A 20,469-nucleotide genomic window follows, 5' to 3' on the forward strand; every position below is an offset into this window, starting at 1 on the left:
GATAGTGTTACAAATAGTAAAGAAAAGAAAGAAATCTAATTAGGTTCCCTTTTTTTTCCTCTCCCTCCTTCTCTCCCTCCCTTTTTTTTTTCCTTTTCAAAAACGGAGTGGAAGTAGGTATTTGACATTTTAAAGTATATTCAGTTGAAACCACAGCTGTGGGGCTCTTGTGAGTTACGAAGAGCAATTAGGGAGCTTTTCCATGATAAAACCAATTAAAAGTGAACTGTAATCAAAAAAAATAATTGTTTAATTTCGCTTGCTGAAAATACTATGTTTAATGGCTTCAGAGGAGAGTTTTAATAGTGCTCACAGTGTAAATATTTAGATAGATCACATGGTTTGGAGTGCAGAGTTCCTTACAGAAGTGTTCCTTTGCAGTCACAGGGCAAAAAAGGATTAGATCACCCTACAGGGAATACTGGCATTTCTTTTTATCTTGTTCCTAAGGCTGCCTCCACTGTTACACATGTAGGTCTTGCTCTTGCAAACACTTCAAGGCAGAGAGAGTGGTTATTTTGCTGAGCAGTGAAGAATCCAACTATGATATGTGTCAGGTCTTTTATGACTTCAGTAACTCTGACAGCTGGGCTTCAGGTGGTCTCTCACTGAAATTTGATGGTGTCTGTAACTTTAGCCTTCAGTGAAGTTGTACTGGCTCTTAGATCAATCAGCCAAAATTAGGTTCTTAAATGAAATTCCCTTGCTGTTTGCTAAACTGATGAGTCTTTCCCTTGCTGCTGAATTGAAGGCAAAAATTCTTCCCTTGGGTTATTTCTTCAAGGATATTTTGAGTCAAAATGCTGACGTCAGGATTGTCCACAACGCTTTGCTGGGTGTAATTAGAAACACTTCTGACTATTAGTATTTAACAGAGTTCTCAAACGGTTCTGTGTCTTGGGGATAATATCTGAAGAAGAATATTTAACAAATATAAAACCTTCCCTTATATTAAAGCTTTTCTTTAGAAGGCAAGAGGCTATCCTAGGTATGCACCTAGGATAAAATAAAAGTTAAAAATTAAAAGTGAACTAAGAGGAGAAGAATGCTCATAAAAAGAAACAGCTAGACAGGATCCTTTCTGAGACTGGAAGTTTAGCTGAGCAATAATACATCTGATTTATTTAGTGTGTGTCAGAACAGTGGGTTATCACTTGTACTTGTTCAGAATGTGAGCACTGGATGAACATCTTCCCCCTGCCATTTCGCTGCTGTTACTGATTTTTAAAACTTGTTAAATTCCTGCTGGTGATCCATCAAAACTGTCCCTGCATTTTCTGAGGTGTGTAGAGGAGTGCCTCCATGAGCCAAATTCTGTAAGGAATAGAAATAGTATATGCTGGCTTGATGCTTTTTGGTACTGCTTTGTTACTGTTTCCCCTTGGTTGAATAGTGATTGCATAAGTTGATGAAGTATTTCTGGAAGGAATACTTGTGTCAAATTTTGTGCTCACTAAAGTGGAAGCACTACGTTGCACATTCTCAACAAAAAAAGTGCTGTAATGTTATTTTAGCAGTGCCAGCAGCTCTTCTGAAATGAGGAACAGCCTGGCATACACCAAGCTTGAATTTAAAGCACCCAAGAAATGACTGATGTGTTTGATTTTCCTTTGTCCCTCTCTTTATATTTGCATGCAGCCCTTGAGAGAATGTGTCCTCAAACAGAGGTTTAAACCCACACCCCAGAGATACTCATCTGTCAGTAAAAAAATCTCTTGAGAACACTTTGGTCAGTGTGGCGGCAGGGTTCTGTGTGCTGAGTTGTGTAACAAAAATCCCTGTCTCTAGCCTGGGTCTTGGGTGGGATCTCATCTTTGTCTTCAGGTGCTGAGTACTTTTAAAAATTTTGTTTGGCCAATTGTCCTCCCTTCCTTGGGCGTTCTCTGGAACTCCAGAGGTAATTCTTTCTGTAGAGTAGTAACGAAGCTCACCAGTGTCAGTGAAACCTGTGTGCGCTGGGAAGATTCCCTGGATGATACTTGTGGCAATTGCAAATTGGAACTCATTAAGTCAAACTAATATTTAGCCTTCAGATACAGAAATCAGCATTAATTATTCTTTTCTAGAAGCCACTGAGTGAATGCCACTTGCAGAGTGGATCATTTACAGTGCAAACTTCCGATTTGCCCACTTTCCCCTTCTTGGGTTTCCAAGAGGTACTTGAGGGAGAATGGAGCACAATCAGCATTCCATTCATGCAGCTCTACTGTGTTCCCAGGGAACTTTGTTCTCTGGGAAGGGTGACTGCAGCTCTATATTAAGACAAAAAACGGAATTTAATTCCACTTTGATCTAAGCCAAGATTGACAAGACAAAAGTGTTTTGCAGGCAATTACGATATAAAGACTTCTAAAATAGACAAGAGTCAAAATTCTTTTCCTAAGTTGAATTGGTGTTGAAAATTAGTTTCTCTGTTATGCATCCTCCACTGAAATCTAAAACTCATCTGTTGAACCCTAATGTATCTCTATGACACTATCCTTAAGGCATGACCTCTTATCTCCCAACTGGGAGTTGGTGGGGTGCTGAGGCTGGGAGAGAGTCGGGACATCCATCACTTCCAACTTCCTACATTCCCTCCTCAATAAAGTCCAACTATGTAAAATCTAATCTAAGCTACTTCCCTTGAAGATTTCTTTCTACTGGCAAATTGTGTGGTTCCAGATAATGTTTAAGATGCAAGTCTTTTCATGAAACTACTTCCTGAACTTGAAAAGATTCTAGAATCATAGGCTGTAAATTGCCACACTTTAGTCTGACACACCTAACACAGGCAAGATGATTTCACCAAATAGTTTCCGAAGCTGACATGATGATTTTTGGCCGCTCTGCGGAATATCTGTCATAATGAACTTCTTGGAATCTCTGTGTGTCAGTGGATATGTATTTTAAAAAGCACCCAGGGCAGCAGCTTGCACAGCTGTTCAGTAGACTGAATAGAATCTCGCTTCTCCTCCTGTTCAGAGTTTACGTAATGCTGGAAGCAGCTGAAATGTGGAAAAATGGCTGTTTACTTAGACTCACTTGTCAAGTTACCAAGGTTAAATATACTGGAGAAAAACTGAGAAGCTGCTTTTGTAAAACTTCTAAAAGATTACAGTTTCAAATTTTTTATATTGGCTTAAAGAGGTTTACATTTAAAGTAATACAGGGACTTTGCTGAATAAGTAGTTCTTAATATTAAAAGGCAGTTAAGAACTTGAATCTTCCTTAACACACATGAGGCTAAAATTAACTTTGGAGATTTGCAGCTCATTTTCAGTCTGACATACTTTAGATAATTCCCCTTGAGTTTAATTTCCAAAGTAAATTTAAATAATGAATAATCACTTGCAGTGGCATTCCAAGGGTGGAATTTATGTAAATGGAAGATAAATAAGATTTTTGAAAAAGCACACATTGGATTGAACCATTGACCAGCGGGATTTTTCCTTTTTCTTCTAAGTTTCTGAAAGCTCTGTGGAAAATGTATTGGTCTTCAGCCCATTTAGAAAATATCCTATTTACAGTCACAAATTACTTAGTTTCAGAAATAATGTGAATTTTAAAAAATCGATCTCACATTTTCCTATTGTTCTCATGGAATACCTGAAGTATCTCAAGCATGAATCTCTCCTAATAAGTATAATGTATAATGCCTTTGATTATATTATGATTTTTATGGTTCAAATTTGCTGCTTTTGGACAACAGGCTGACTCTCTTTGGCTTTATAGATCTAAAAAATAGTTCTTAAGGTATATCTCATGAATTAAAGTATTCCTAAATTACAGGTAAGTAATAAGACTGTAAATGGAGTAAACACACTTCAGTGATAGAGTAGATTAGAAAAAAATTTATCTGTTTTTTCCGATTGACAAATCAAAGTATAATCCCTTGATCTAGATTGTAATGGCCTTCCTGATCAGGCAGTACATTGTTATTTCATTATAAAAGTTATTACTTTAAAAAGCCATTTAAAAAAATTCAAACTGTATCAAGCTAAATGCCATACCTGCTCATAAATCCTTGCCATTTTTATTCCTTCTAGTCTCTTTTTTTTGTTTTTTCCTGGAAAAAATGCATTTCACACGTCACGTGAAGAGGAGCTGAGAGGCTGGTGAGAAAAAGGAAGCTCTTCTGCAAGTGCTTTTGAAAGCACAAAGCAGGCTTTAAATATATGGAGAAGTACTTTATTCCCCCGATGCAGTGCACTTTCCTGAGAATTTGTCTTGGATACTTAAATCCTGGAGAAGGGAATAAACTGAGTGTCTGCTCCCAAAACCGCTGAGCTGTTTTCCCTTTTGTTGTAGAACTCCCAGAGTCTCATCTGCTTTGCTTCTTGTCTTTGTTGAAAACTCAGCCTTATTTGCTGTTGGAAATGTGTTGGTAAAGCTGTGGTGGAGCAGAGCCTTGTGTGGAATTTCTGAATTTATATGAAGTGCCTGCAGTTTCGCTGGTGGTTGATAGTGGTGGTGGTTCCTGTGTTACCACACGGTGTAAGAACAAATGATTGTTTGGCCACTTGTTTGGAATGAGCTGTGGGTAACAAATGTGAGAGTTCACTTGAGCGAGCGGGAAAAATATTGACTTAGCAGCCTGCTAATGGTGCAGTTTGTGTTATTTTGTGTTATTTTGTGACGTGCTTAGCTATTTCCATGCTTGGTTTCCTGTTGGTGTTATTTTTGTTGGGGTTTTTTTTTTTTTCTGGGCAGACACATGACCTGACTGTAGCTGACAGCTGCAGTTCTCTTGTTCACCAAAAGCTTTGAGTCAGTTTTTAACAAGTCCTTTACACTTTAAAAGCTAAGACACCACTGCTGTCACACACTGAAAGGTGTCAGAAGAAAGAAAATATGTATCAAAACAGTTCTTGTGTTGTGTTCTGAAAGCACTCCAAGCTTTTCACCCTTTGCAGGTGATTTAGCTCTGGTGTGACGTGCTGCTCCAGGATCTGTTGATGCAGCCAAGTGATGTTGCCTTTGAGTTAAAACTCTTAAACAGGTGGGAATCTGTCAGAAAAGAAGTGGTTACACATCCTGCAGAGTCCTGGACACTCAGGGTTCTACAGTTAGAATCTGGAGAAGGTATAACTCCATGCTCATGGTCTAAGGCGTGATTAGACAGTAAGAAGTATATGTAAAAGTCTTCAAAACCATGTGGGAAAGAGATAATGGTGAATTCTTTTGGGATTGATTAAAAAAACATACCCAGTGAAAAGCCAGAGGTTGCTTAGAGGTCAGAATGACGTGTTTCCATATGGCTTGGGCAGTCCGTGCTACCTGAGGACTTCCCAAAAAGCACCTTCAGTGGGAGTCCAGAATCTGGAACCCAGAATTGAGGGGATATTTGTCGTAGCCAGGACCACTTTTGCTTTGAGCTCAGTTTGGAGTCAGTACATTCCTGGAGGGAGGCCGGCAATGGAATCTTCAGGCTGTTGCATTCTGAATGTGGAATGAATCTTCCGAGAATATGCAAGGAAAGCTGTTAATTAGCTCAAGTTGAAATTAATTACAGGTTAGTCTTAAATGGTCTATTTCATTTTCTCCCAAGTGAATTTGTCTTCCAATTTTTTCATGGAGTTTAAAAATGCTGTGCATATATTCTAAATTAAGAACTAGGATGTTAAGCTGAATTATTTAACTCTTTCTTTAATTTTTGTGATACAGTTAAGACAGGTCAGGTTAGCAGCTCATGTAAAATGTTAAGTAAGGCCTATTACAGGTAATTTAATAATTTGACTTTCTCACAGTCAAATTGCAGCTGGTTTCAGCCGTCCCCAGTCAGTCAGTGGTGTTTGAGGTCAGAGCCCTGCCAAGGACCCACGCTGGTGGCACAGCCGATGGCAGCATGGCTAGGAAGGGAATGCCTGGCATCATCTGCACTCCACTGCAGCGTGGGCCAGCACTGCCAAAAGAGTACAAGCCAGCAGTGAGCCATCACGAGTTGAGATCAGCTCTCAAGTTCTTGGCTTTTCTCTGCATAGCTTTTGTTCAAGTCACGCTGGTTTCAGCCCAGTCCACAGAGGTTTTCAGCTTGTGGTTCATGGACTCTGTCTAAGGGTCAGAGAAATATCACCAATATGTGGTTTCCCACTGTAGCTAAGCTGGTGCACCAGGCTGCTGCTCTTGCTTTCTTGCAAAGATGTGTTCATCAACAAGCCAGCTTAGGGACACAGGCTGGTCCAGAGCTGTCTTAGAGAAAAAGAAGATAAATTCCTTGTCAAGCCAATTTTCTCACTGGGTTCCCTTAAGGCTGCTGAGCATCCCTGTGGGAGCAGGTGCTTGTCCCCCCCATGCTGTGGGTGACCTGATGGCAGCTGGCTGCAAGAAAGAGGAGTCAGCAGGGCATCTGTCACTAAGGTTGCACTCTGGGAGCCCTCCATTCCATTGGGAAATAATTAGGGATGTGCAGTTTGAAAAATGCAGAAGCTGCTTGCTGTAACAGTAAATGAAGGGGCCATTAGAAACCTGATTCAGCAGTCTTCAGGTATTATTTAGCAGTGCAAAGTACTTGCAAATCGCACTTAATGGCTTGGAGTTGTGGATTCTGTGAGTTGCTTTGGCATAAAGGATGTTCTGTCCCTGCTTCAGAAAAATGAAAATTGGAAATGTCTGTGTTGTGTGCTGGAACATGGTCACGTGTGAATGGAATGGCTGCCTGTCTTGCTTTGTATTCGTGTTTAAAACTTCATATTTGAGCATTTTCTATCTTGGACTCCTCTTGCATTTTACTTTATTATAATTAGTTTTGGGTTCTATATATCAGCAAATTTGAAAATAAAAATATCACTGAGCTGTTAGAACCTACCAGCTTTAACTCTGGCAACAGCAGAGGGATCGTGGGAGGGAGCAAAGAGAAGCTATTTTTTTGCATTAGAAATGAATTTTTGTTTGAACTGTTTTAATTGTTAGTTATATATGTTTGGGTTCTCTTGAATTACTGTTTCAATATTGTGTCATGGTCAGATTGATTAGGTTAAATATCTAAAGCTGTGGGGTTATGTATTACTTACTGGATAATTACAACTGTTTTCATTTTGTTGGTATTTATGTTCTCATAACTTAAGTATGGATGCTTCTTGGAATATATGCAGATCAATTTGTGCAGGAGTTGAAAGCTACACTGCAAACCTCACCATCTCAGCCTGTCTGATAACTTTCTGCCTTGCCTGCTGCTGCTGTAATATTAGATCATATCACTTTGACAATAATAGATCTCATTTTGTGAAAAAGAGTATTTCCCTGGTGATGGTCAGGGTGGCAATGTGCCATTTAGAGTTGTTTATGCCAGAACAGATGGGAACAGCTTCCTGATGAGAGCACTTCCTTTCTTGAGTGCATTGTGTCCTTTCATTTAGTGTAAAATTCAAATGCCGTAGACATTCAGTCCAGTTCAGGCACATCAGGCAGCAGAAGCCTTTCCAGAGGATGGCTTCTTCTGGCTATTTCATTCAGTGTGTAAATTATACTGTATAATTTGCAAAACTCTCTTTGCTGTGCAATTCATTGGCTTGTAGATAAGTTCTGCATTACTGAATTCAAGGTTCTATGAAATCACTTATTTCTATTGAAGTGTTTCATGGTCTGCGTGGTGGAGCTACTGAAGTTGTAATGAACAGGACTTAAAGCAATTTCACTTGAACTTGTTTGTTCTGTGTTGACTAAACTGATTCATGCTTTTGTTTGCCTTTCTTTGCTGTAAAGGAGGGTGAAGAACAAAGAACTGCTTGTCTATAATCTATGAGTTTAACTGCCTTTTAGAAAAGAAGCAGATGACTCTTGACTGTTCTTCTTTTATCTTTTGAAGCTAGGTGGTATCTCTGTCTGTATTTTATAGGGGAGCAGATGCAGGGGTGCAGAAGTTGTACCATCCCACTGATGGCTTTACACTGGTATTACCTGGTTGGTGAGATCTGGATGATCTTTATTCTGTCTCTTAATGAGAAGCACAGAACTGAATTGCACCATGAGGCCTCTCTAGCTAGTGCTGCCTTTCAGGCAGTGGCCAAGGGCAGTATCTGCCTCTAGGGGAGAGGACAGGAATGAGATAAACATATGGTAACACTCTCTTAGGACACTCTCTCATCCTCCAGCAATGTGTCTTGACAGCCCTTCTGGTCCAGAATGTGCCGTTGTGAGGAATAACATCTCATGTGCTTGATTTCTTGTGCTCCCAGCTCCTTTCTGGAGCCCAGTGAACTGTGTGGTGGCCCCCTCCAGCAGGAGTTGGCGCTTCATGACACACTGTCAAGAGATGGATCCTTTCCCTCGAGCCTGGCAGAGCTTGCTCAGCCTCACACCTCCTGCTCCTTGTGTCAGAAGAGGCAGCACAGCCTGACTCAGGCTCTCTGTGCTGCCTGCCCTCTTAGATCTGGCAGGTACCTCCCTCAGCTCTTAAATTGCTAGTTTTCATGGTGGTGATTTTAGTTAGTTCAGTAGTTTATGATTTCACATGAGGAACTGCTCTTCTGTACTCCTGGTTTTTCACCATCAGTTTTTTACCTTTTTGAGGGTTTCCTGATACATCCATGTCTGATGTAAGGTATTTTTTTTGTTATGCTTCCTAGCTTGAGGTAAGTAGTGCGCAGGCTCCAGACCCTATCATGCTGCATTTTGATGGCACTCCATTGGCATTAGTGACTGGTCAAGATTTAAAATTACGTACTTAGGAAATTTTAATTGGTTTGCTTAACAGAGTATGGCTGCTCTCTACCTGGAAGTTGATATTTTGCTGGTCCAATAGCCAAATCAAGGCCTTGCTGTTTATCTTGAATTTTATGTTCTTCTGGTGAATCTCACTGTACTAATGATAGTCTTGGAAGAGTGAAATCAGTGGTGCAGTGCTTAGAGGCCAACTGCCTCTGGGCCAAATGAAAACCTGGTGGGTGAAGGCTGAGGCAATGAAGTCAAACCTGTTCCACTGAACTTTCATGGGGAGGGAAAGTCTGGAGACTTTTTTCCTTGTGGTAGTACAAGTCTATTGCCTCCCAGGCAATGGTTTAATGAGGAATTCTGAGCCCATACTGTAGCAGTGCTATAGTCATCCTGTCCTCCTCCACTGATAAATTAGATTTTGTCTGCACAGTAATAATTTTATTTTAAATAGCCTAACATATTCCAGATGTTAAACATGTTGTAACAGACCTTCTTATTGAAAGTGTCTGTGATTCTAAGACCAAACAAGTGACGAATACTAATTATAGGACTCATAAAAGTGAGACTTAAGCATGGTACAATAGAGCAGCAAGGAATATTTGACTGTTCTAAAAATAGATCCTCAGTGGACACAGTGGGACTGCAGCTGAATTTTAAAAAACTGACTGCAGAGGAACCAGACATGCAATTTTGTTAACTGGAAAAGGAAAGGGGAAGCCAAGTACCAAATTCTGCTTTCAGTGTGACAATACCCCGTGCCTCTGAAATGCCTGTTGGCAACACGGAGCGTGGTTGTGATTGTTCAGCTGCTGTAAGACAAGGAATGGTAATTAGAAGAAATAGTAGGACAAGCTTAGTGATTTACAGTTGGTTTTATGTGTGTCTCTTAAATTCACGGGAAGATATGTTCCTGTGTTATGTAAGGGGCCGTGTGTTGCCAGTGTTGCAGAGAAATAGGAAATGCTTGGGAATAGCTCACATTCCCCAGTAATCACATGTCGGTCTCCAGGCATTTAAGCTTTCCCTGGCCTGTCGCCAGCCTTTGCTGTGATGCTCTTTTGGAGGTCAGCTTCTTCTCCAGACTGCTTTAACCTTGAGCCAAAACAGTCATGTCCTGTGCAATTGGGGTCAGAAGCCAAGTTTCCTCTCTTAGCAACTACTGAAGTTGACTTTAATTGCAGGGCACATTCTGTCAAACAAAGCCTTGTGCCCGGAGCTACGTGGCTCCTGGGCCAGACTGATTTCCATCTGTCTTGCTTGGAACGCGGGCAGGGCAGGCATTTTTCTCTGAATATAGAATAGTGTTGCAAATGAGTTTGATGTAAGTAAGTTACGGTGAAATTGCGAGTCCATCTGAGATTGCTGTTGCCCCCTCTAGGTCAGCTAAGATCTGTGTATGTTGAAGAGCAACTTGGAGCAGCACAGCTGTAAAGTCTGTCCTCAATGTTCCACCTTCACTCTAGACCAGAGTAATGTCAGTTGTTTTCTAACCAGCAATTTGATCTTGGTCTCTCAGTCATAAGCCAGCCTAACCTGAATGATCAGGCTTTCCCAGCTTACTCCAAAGGAAAGGAAGATTAAATTTATTTTATTTGCATTCAGCATGGTTGTTGTTGGTTTTTCTGTTCTTAACCTTTTGTTTTTCTTGTGGAAGGAGTGCTACTTGCCCAACTTCCCTATTCCAGCTTCTCCTTTTAGACATTTATGTCTCAAGATTGTGCAGAGGCTGCAGTTGAAGTTTGTCTTGCTCACTCTTTACTGGAGTGGCACTTGGGTGCTTTCAGGCTCTGTGGACTTCCCAAAGGGAGGAAGAGAATTAATGATTCTCTTGTGTGTGCCTGGAAGGCAAAGCAGGTGTAACTCAAACTCCTACACAGGCTGTCCACCAGCTCCTCTGTCCTGCCCTCATATTAAGGTGTCCTCTGAAGATGGACATTGAGGCTCCCATACAAGAATCAATTCTTACACAATTCCACCTGTGCAAATTTATTTAAGCAAACCACAGATGACTCAGATCTGTTTTAAAGTAACCACTCTTCAAATTAAAGTCCTGTTGAGGCATGTCTGTGGTTATTGAAGATCATCTTTTACAGATAGAAGATGGAATGTTAGCCCTTGTCTTCAGGTCCCATCCTTTATCCCCAGTTTGTTCTACCTGCTGAATTGGTGTACCTTTTAGCATCAAAACTTTGAATAAAATTGCGTTAAATCATTGAAGCTTTAATTTTTATCTGGAAGAAGATGGAATCTCTGTGTGTAGCAGAGTGGTTCTTAAGTGGTTGTGAGCCAGTTCCCTTCCAGTGTCGTTCCATACAACATCAAGCCACTGTAATTTTGCTGTGAGCTTCTCTCTGAGCACTTTTCTGAAATGAAAATTGTGTTGAATGTGTTGGACGGGAAGGAGGTGCACTGAGGGGGATAAAGTAGTGATCTGTGTAGGAAGAGCCTGCATGGGTGGCTTGACTGGTGACATCCCCAATGAGAATTGAGGTTTCTGTGTCTGGCTGTTTCTTTCTGGTTCAGGAAAGAGGCTCTTTGCTTGGTGACTACAGCTGAATAACTCAACAGTGAACTACCAGTAAAATTGCACTTACCTAGGAGATTGCTTCATAACCTGTTCTGAATCTCCTGCTTTATTTATACGGCCTAAATTATTTTAATGAAATACTAAAATATTAAAGTAACTTTGTTCATGCTTGAAAACACTGAACACTGATGCTGAGATTCCTTAGCTCTGTAGCCAGCACATTTGTGCTGCCATACAGAGGAGGTTTGCTGCAGACCTTCCTGTCCCCCAGTAACTCCTTTTTTTTTGCTCCTGCCTTTTGCCTTTTCTTTTATTCCCTTCCTTGCTTTTGGTTTTGGCCTGTCTCAAGCAAATCTATGCTTTTTTTAGTATAACTCAAATTTGTCAAGAATGCTTAATGAACATATATTGTCAAGTATTTCCTTGGCTAAGCAGAGAGTTTTACTGATATTTAGTTGCAGGTACTGTCTAAATGGAGCATTTGTGCAATAAGCTGCCTGAAAATTCCGTTTGATTTCTGGTTTGTGTGCTGGTAGAAAAACAAGCACATCTTTGCTTCACGTTTACTTTGCAGAGAATGTAAACTAAAACTCTGAAATGTGTGTAAACTTTTTTAATTACTGCAAGGAAAGGTGCTTTTTTTCACCTGAAATTGTTACTCTTTTTGATAGTAGGCAGGGTTTGATGTCTTCTGTAAGCTAACAGCAGTAAAAAATCAGTTCTAAATCCTCTTCATGAGAGTGATACTAATATTCATAATCCTATCTAGTTGATTCTTAGCCTGAATTTCTCCAAAACATTCTGTGCAATAGCTGCCAGGTGAATTTGTTGCAGTTTCCTGTGATTGGCAGCTGAGATAATGTCCCAAAGTCCACATGGTTTGGGGTCATGTTTTGGGCAGTAAGAATGTTTTGGTTTCATTAGGACTCCTGATGCTTTCTCTGCATGATGACCTCAAAGGAAAGAAGTTTAAGCACAAGCAAGACAAACAAATATAGTACCAAAGTTTGGGAAGATGGTGTGGATGCTGTGATGAGTTTCCTTGGAGGTCTGTCCAGTTTCAGTGACTGCTTTTGCAATGACCTGGAGGATGTAATGAGCACTGTGGTATTTTCAGGGGTGGACTAGGCAGTGCTGGGTTCATGTTTGGACTCAATGATCTTAATAGTCTTTTCCAGCCAGAGTGAGTTTATGATTCTGAGTGCATTCCACCTCACGGGACTCAAAGCCAGGTTACAAGAACTGGCCTGCAGGGTTGCCTTCAGGGCTGTTTAGAATGCCAGGCTATGCATTTGGTCTGGATTTGGAATGTAATTAAACCCAATAAGTGATCAACACTGTAACCATGGAAATGCTGCCTGAACTATAGAGAGGAACAGAAATGTCAGTATTTGTGTGTTGGTGCAGTTGCTTTCACTTGGAAGTGCTTTGTAGCAGTTTAACACATGAAAGGTGCTGCTGTCAGAAATCCGAGGTGGTGTGTGACGTGTTGTGTAAGCAGCACTCTGACTGTGAGCTGTCGAGCTGCAGTTTCCTTTGTAACACCATTTCAGTGGTATTTTGTGTTTTTTGTGATTGGCTGTGTGTATCAACTATGGTTATGCCTGACATTTAACATGAAACTGTTGCTTCTGCACTGCAGAAGACTTGGAAAAGATTAAATAGGTGTGAAATAGCCTGGATTGTGTCTGCAGAGCTGTGTGGAGATAAAGCTCTGTTCTGTCTCTGTTCTGAAAGGTTGTTTTGCTTCCCCAGGCGCATCCCTCGTGTTTTGGATGAGTGGTGGTAAGTGCTGTTTGAAGCCAGGAGCCAGCAAAAAATTGTCTCTAAATTTTTATGGTCTCCGAGTAACTCAGTGGAGCCAAAGCACAAGAATAACTTCTCTGCTGTTTCCTGTCTCCATAGAGATTTTTAATTTACTGAATCAAAGCCTTTCATACAAGATCACAAAGTAGTTATTGAATTTGAGTTTAGTCTGTATACTGGGTTATTTTGTAGTGGTTATGGGCAATGTCCTCATTGTTTTCAGGAATTTGCAGACTGGATGTGAAGCTGGGAGGTTTCTTGCTGTGTTTGTAGGATTTGAGCAGCAGATTGCCTGCTTGGCATGTGGCAGGGCTGTTAACCTATTTGGTAGAACAAATATGTATTGTTTGTTCAGTGGTGACATCCACTGAAGACAAGATCACTTTAACAGGTAGAGTGTATTTGAAATGTGCAAGACACTTAACTGGGTGTTTACTTAACTTGAAAGTACCCTGGGCTTCTAATAGAGCTAAATGTAAAATTGGACAGAGCAGTCTTGCCTTCTTTTTGTATGAAGTAATAAAATCTGAGGCTTTATATAGTTAAGCTAGGGTGAGTTTAAGTGTGTTGGAATAAATCTGCTCATCCTTTCTTCCTCTTTCTTTATGGACATTTGTAAGGCACAAGTGGGTTATTCATAGCGATGCAGAGCCTGAAATCCTTTTCAGTGAAACCTGACTGAATCAAGAGAAGCCCTTAAACAAGTATAGGCACCGAGAGAAGACAAGGACGAGTAGGGATTATGCTCTTCTGTACACCTAATAAAGCCTTTTCTTCCATGCAGGACTCTTGAGTGACAGAGGAGCTCTCAAGGGCAAGAATTAATGGCTTTGGCAAATGCCAGGAAAGGAAAGGTTTTCTTATTGACCTCTGCTTACAGATGGCTTAATTTTCCTCAGTTCCTGGTTTCATGGAGAATTTCTCAGTAATTTCATTTCCATTCCACAGGAGAGGTGAGCTGAGGAAGCTCAATTTGCTGGCTGCTGAGCCAGTTAGGCTTTCAGATGCTTTCCCGAGACAAGGATACTGTAAAGAACAAGTCCTTGTAGCACTTGATGATTGAGCAAGGCCCAGGGAAGCCCTGGTGGTGTTAATGAAAAGGCTTCTGCAGTGATCTTCAGTGTTTGTAGGGTGTAAGGGCAGCTTAGAGCACTTAATTAGTTACCGAATATTAGTATTACTACTACTATAGTATTACTATTAGTTACTTAATAGCTGTGGGTCTTGGAAGCCTGGGGAGAGCTTAGAGACTGTGCAGGGTCCTGTAATGTGTGTGAGGTCAGGATTCATTCAGTGAGGGAAGTCTCTCCTGGATCTTCTGAGTAGAAGAGGCGTAGACCTGGGCTGTAAATCTGAGCACCCCTTCAGTGCAGTATCATAAATATGGCATTTGAAGAATCTGAATATCATGCTGCAGTAAGTTTTTTGAACCACTGACAGTTTCTCTTCCCAGATACTCTACCTGAAAGCTCTGATCACTGCCTTGGAGAACATCCAAGGTTGTTTTTCAAGATTGCTTCTCTCTCTGTTTGAGAAATAATTAACCTTCAATTACAACTCATGAACAACATCTGTGCAGAGTAGATTCTTGTTAGTACTTGTCTAATTTGTATAATAACGTGTTTGTGTGGTCTATTAAAAAAAAAAAAGACAATCCTCAGAACTTCAAAAACAAAAAAGCCATTGTAATTGTAGTTCAAGGATTTAATGCATAATTATATAAAACTTTCACAGCCTCCTTTATGAAAATTTTAGACTAACTCCATTGTTTATGAACTTTAAGGCAGGAATGTACTCCTGCAAAGTAGAGGGAGTTGGGCCGTTTTGGGCAATTACTTGGGAATGCTTTGCTTTGGAAGGCTGGATATGAACAGTGCTGTAAACATACATTCTTAATGCACTAAAGATCATTTAATTTGAAAGTTCCAGGTCACTTCTTATGCCTGTGTAGTAAAGAGGAGCTCTTTAGCCTCTAAAATGGAGCAGAATGTTTGTCTTACTGATATCGACTTGTCCTATTGATTTTTTTCGGTGTAACTTACAGAAGGGTTATTTATTTTATCTTGGATACACTTAATAGCCATCATTAATACTTGGATGGCCAAATTTCGTCTTGTACCAGGGAACAGATGGTGAAGACAATTTATCCTGTTATTGAATGACTTGTGCCACTACAAGGTAAAATGCTTTTGGACCGTAATGGAGGGAGGATACAAGAGGGACAAAGTGAAATAAGGTCGGCATGCAGTTGTAGGAAAGTGTGATGAGGAGAAAGGAGAATTGTGCAAATTTTTTTCCTGTAGCTTCAGATAAGGGGCCACTTGCATTTACCAGGTGAATGTCAGCTCTCATTTTGGGAGATCCTTGGGAATGCATCCCAGCACACGGTGCAGCCGTGCCCTCAGAGCCACCTGCTCTCTGCTCTTCACACCCTGCCCAAGTACGGCCCTGCTTGGAAAGGCAGGATTTTCCTCTCTCCTGTGGAATTCTGCTCTGTGTGGAGTGGAAGAGTTTCTTCCTGTTGCAAAATGAATATATTAAAACAAAGGTATATTTGAATGTGGGGCATTGTGATTTAATTTCTTTTTTAACAAACCAAGATGGAACAGAGCCTTCCTTTTTAATGAATGCTTGCTGCCTGCTTCATTTGTCTTAATTCTTAAAATCTCTGCAGTAGCTCTGTTTCAGGTGAAGAGTTACAATTTTTAATTCAAATTGCTTCCACACAAGGTATTTCCTGATGTCCTTTCAACTTGCTTAATCCAGTTCCGTGATAAATTGTTATGCAAACATTTTGTTTGTTGATCTTGCTCTGATAGCCAGCAGGTTCACCATTGGTGAGTCTTGCTGGAAAAGCTATGGAGTAGTCTCTTTGTTCTAGTTCTAATTTTGAACACTCTAAAATACTTTTTTAAAGTAGAAATTACAGTGGAAGGCTTAAACTCTTTTTTTTTTTTTTTCCATTTTAGGGTAAGTCATAGTGTTCTTTACACTCTGACTAGCCATATCTTGATGGCATAGACTGTGCTAGGATTTAGAGAGAAGTCAAAGGACTGTTAAACTACCTCATATTTGTCAAGAGCCAGAAATGGTACATAAAGGAAATTTTTGTTTAGATGAGACACAGCCATTCACTGTCAGGTCTGACCCTGCCCCTCCTGCTGGGTTGTCTGTAGTCCCCACAAGCCTCAGCTGTAGTCTGTGTAACTAAAGCCTTCTCCTTCTTTTCCAGAGAGAGTTCTAGAACTGAGTGGCTGCCAAGCAGCCTTTGTTTCCCAGCAATAAGAGGATAACTCCTCTCTTTGTAAATGAGAACATTAAATAAAGTGAAAACACGGCAGAGAGAATAACCACTTAAGCCTCCTCTGAGCAAGGGCTGCTGTGGAGAGCTGCTCTGAGGGGAAGGTCACTGCACAAAGCCGAGGGGAACGTGCTGCTTGGAGCAGGGGCCTGGCTGGGACTTGTCCTTGGAGGACTTGTCCTTCCAGAGCTGGCTTCACAGGAGAGTTTCTTCCCAGAGAGCTGCCTACCTGTATGTTAAAGATATTTGTGCTTCCCCAACGTGCAGTTCGCGTCACGTTCCCTCTTCCCGGTGCCTGGGAGTGTTACCTTACCAAAACCCCTATTTCTGGAGCTTTTTGAGGTGTAGCCACTGTAACCATCTGCTCTCTTGCACACACGCCCCCGAGCTGATCACTCCCATGTGAGCTAACACCCCTCAGAGACACTGGCACTGAGATCACACTGCTTTGTTCAAGTCTCACGATTTTTATACTGCTTTGAACAAGTGTCATGATTTTTATACATATGTATGAATTGCAAAGGGAGTGGTAGAGAGCTCTGAACAGCAGAATGCAGGGCATGAAAAGTTATTTGCTGCTCTGTGAGAGTTCATCCAGAATCGTTTCTTTCCAAGTTCAGCTGCCAAGAATTTGAAACCTCTTGGTTGCCCTCCCATGAGTCGCTGCTTTTCCTATTGATCTGCAGTGCAAGAGAAGGAAGGGATGCAGTGCTCTGCAGGAATGATCAGGCTGCTGGAATGCAGCCTGTTGAGCCAGGGCAGCATCCTGCTTGAGTGACCCTTCTTGTTTCTTGTGTTTATGAATAATTCAGAAATCCCCCACGGTGGGAGTGGATAGGCGAGCACAGTGAATGTTGGTATGCACTTGCACATTGGGACCCACACATGATCAGGTGCTGCAGGCAGAAATTAAAGTTAGCACTGAGTGCTGCAGATGAGATTGGACTGCCAGGATGAATCTGTTCGTGGGTTCTCTTGAGGTGCCCTTGGAGAATGTGGTGCTGCTCTTGGAATGCTGCTCTGCCAGCAATTTCAGACAGAAAACATCAGAAAGAAATAAATAAAACATCTTAACGGCTTGATTCATGCTGTTAAGCTGTTAAAGCACTCAATATGCTTAATTTTCCAAGTGGTAATTGAAATTCCTCCTTATGTCACCAGGTTAGAATTCCTGTTTGGAGGATTCACCTACTAGAACAGCACAGCATAAAATTGCTTGGAATATTTTTTTTCCTCTTTTAAATATAGAAGTTAGTTTTGAGTCATATAATGGAAATACTAAATAATCCCTATCCTTGAAGCAGGAGACTGGGAATATATTAATCTGGCCAGAGAAGCTGAGTAATTTCTTTGCATAAATGACTGGCTGTCCCCACTGACGACTGAGCACATGCTTATTATCAAGGTATTTTATTAGCCCTAGGCATGGTTTGAGAAGGAAAAAGCCGGAAGTCTTTAAAAACTGGGTTGGGGTCATACCTAAGTGCTGTTTTAAAGATGGTATTTTGAAAAGAACTCCTTATTCCTGATATTAGAATTCCAAAATCTAAGGGCAGCGGCAGCAAGTACAATTCCCTTGGCTGTGAAAAACGACTGCAATGGGTTTAAAATAGTCTGACTTCTGAATTGCTTTCATGTCTTCACACTCAGCTGAAATACTAGCAAGGATAAAAGTGGAATAAATCCTGTTATTTTGACTCTACTCTGAGCATGAGTTGCTAAGGGAAGCAGTTGGAAAAGAAGCTTTATTACGGTGCTATTTTGGTTGAAATTATGCTTGTCAGTGCTCTTGCTGTTAACATGCATTAAGAAAGTTAAATTTGCAGTTCAAGCTGCTTCACCAGACTGTGTTTTTCTTGATGCACAATGCAGCTTCTAATGTATCAGAGTACACAAACGTTCCAGAGGCTGGTGGGAAATGTAAAAGTACGTTATTGAGGAACTGCAGAATTGCAGGATCAAAATCACTTTTTGAAAGATCCATACACAGGTGTCTCAGCCAAGGAGGTGGTGTGACTTCATGTCAAGCCCAGCAGCAGCTGCAGAGTTTTGAGGATGAGCACATCCGTGCTTTTGACTTGTGCTCCATGTCAGTCTCCACACACCCTGTGTGTTAAATGTGGTGGGGAAAACAGTGTCAGTGTCATGTCCTTGCAACACCGTTCATGGGTGCATTTAGTGCTATAGCAGCAGCATTTCACTCCTGCGTGGAGCCCTTCAGGATTTTCTGCAGCTGCTTCTCTTTTGAGGAACTAATTGTCTTTGATTGTATCTGTACAGTGAAATTGGACCACTAAGACAAAGGTGTGGAGTATCTGATTTTATTTGTAAAGAGAGACCTATCTGTCCAGGTTTAACCACGATGCTGTCAAACAAGGTAGGGGCAGCATTTTATAATGAACTCCGTTTTATCAGCCTGCTGGAGGAATACTGCATAATGCAGTTCAGTTATTTCCTGTCTGCAAAGCTGGATTTGAGACAAAATTTCTGGTTCAAAACACTTCAATAACGCAGCAAAATCTCTTCAATGTTATTGGAAAATAAAGGCGGTGTTTGATCTTTCTTTAATCTTCTCATGCTCCTTTAATTGCTCCAGTCTTGACCATGCATGTGCTGCTCTGACTCACGTGGCTCTTGCTGTGTTGTACCACAAATTACAGGTTTTCTTCCTGTTCTGTGTTGGTTCGTGGTGGAAGATCTGTCAGTGTCCTGTAGCCTTCAGCAGCTTTTCCCTGCCTACTCTGCACTGTGAAAGGCAGCAGTTTGTCCCTTGTGGAAGACACAGCCATGCTTGAATCAGATTGAGTATTTTGATGTGGCCATGCTTTGCTCTAATCACCTTTTATTCAAACAGGGCTGTGCTGAGAAATGGTGCATTACAAGGACATACTGGCAGTGGGACATAAAGAAATAAAACCAGCCTAATTTAAGAGCCCAATAAAATTGACTGTGAACGGTTTTCTGTGTGTATGTTCTTGAGGGAGAAAGAATCCTGAGTCGCTCTTAATCTCTTGGAAGCCCTCAAGTACTTTGCTGTAAGCATTCAGCTTGCCAGCTTCTGGCAGATAATTATTTTGTTTTCTTCCAAATTGAACACATTCAATTCAGTCTTGCCATTTGAAACAACACATTCTTCTTGGGCATTTTTTTCTTCACAGTTCAGCAAACACCCAGGAGCAGGGTTCACAGGGCAAGCATGAAGTGTTTGGAGGAGTAAGATGAGAAAAGCATCAGTATGTGCAATGAAGGAGACTTGCAAAGGCTTTGGCATAAAGGGGGTTGTTCAGATGGGGAAAACTTGTCATCCAATTGTAAAAAGGACTTTGAAAAAAGTGAGAAAAATGTTAGATAATTACTGTCCCTGCTCTCCTGTCTGTAAAATAATTATAACGTTAGCTCCATAGATAAAAGTGTCAAATGAAGCAATCTGAAAACCAGAAATACTTTTAAATTCTGCTTCTTCTAGGAATGTTTAACAGCGTTTAACTACAGTCAGTGCAGTTAAAATAGAGATTAATTTAGAAAGAATGCTGAAACTTTTTCAGGGAAAGGACTGAGATACTCATGAGCAACTCAAATGTACAGCCTTCTGTCCAGAACAAGAGCCTCATAAAAAAAAAAGAGAAACTTCTTTGCTGTACCAACAGGACAAAAGAAACTTCTTATACCATGTTAATAGGACCCATCCTCCCTTTGTCTTGGAGCTGTGAAAGGTTTTCTCCCTCACTGCTGACTATTGTGTTAAAATACTAATGCTCTGTCACTGCTATTGTGCACACATCTCTGAGCCCAGAAATTATTGCTGTTCTTCAATCAAACCCGACCAGCTGTGCACAGATGAAGTCTGAAGAAGGGAGTGTGTGTAACCCCTTCCCTGGCTGCGCTTCTGCTGCTTTACAGAGGAGCTTTATGAACTTGGGACAGTCATGCTGCAAAAATGGTTTAAAAATATGCACAAGGGGAAAAAAGCTGACACTGTTTTAGTGCCTTACACCACTGTCACCATAGTAACACTGCCTTCAAACTAGGTTTGAATGCTGGTAATAAACTGAAGTATTTTAATTGTTCTAGAGGGAGAATTCAGAGACCTTTTCTGTTCCAGCCCCACCATTGCATACTTTGTGCAGCTGCTGCTTGTTTTGTTCCACACCCTCTCCCTCTTGGTGCTGCAGCCCAGCTGTTTTCAGAGCACTTGAAACCA

The 20,469-nt window shown here is 41.0% G+C and overlaps 1 protein-coding gene across 1 annotated transcript in view; it reads left to right on the plus strand.

Annotated features, from left to right (window-relative positions):
- SEC14L1 (SEC14 like lipid binding 1) overlaps positions 1-20,469 on the plus strand; it is a 41,466-nt gene that overhangs the window by 2,567 nt on the left and 18,430 nt on the right. The gene's annotated exons all lie outside the window — the stretch shown is intronic.

Source organism: Corvus hawaiiensis, chromosome 19 (genome assembly GCF_020740725.1).
Source record: "Corvus hawaiiensis isolate bCorHaw1 chromosome 19, bCorHaw1.pri.cur, whole genome shotgun sequence".
NCBI classification, from domain to species: domain Eukaryota; kingdom Metazoa; phylum Chordata; class Aves; order Passeriformes; family Corvidae; genus Corvus; species Corvus hawaiiensis.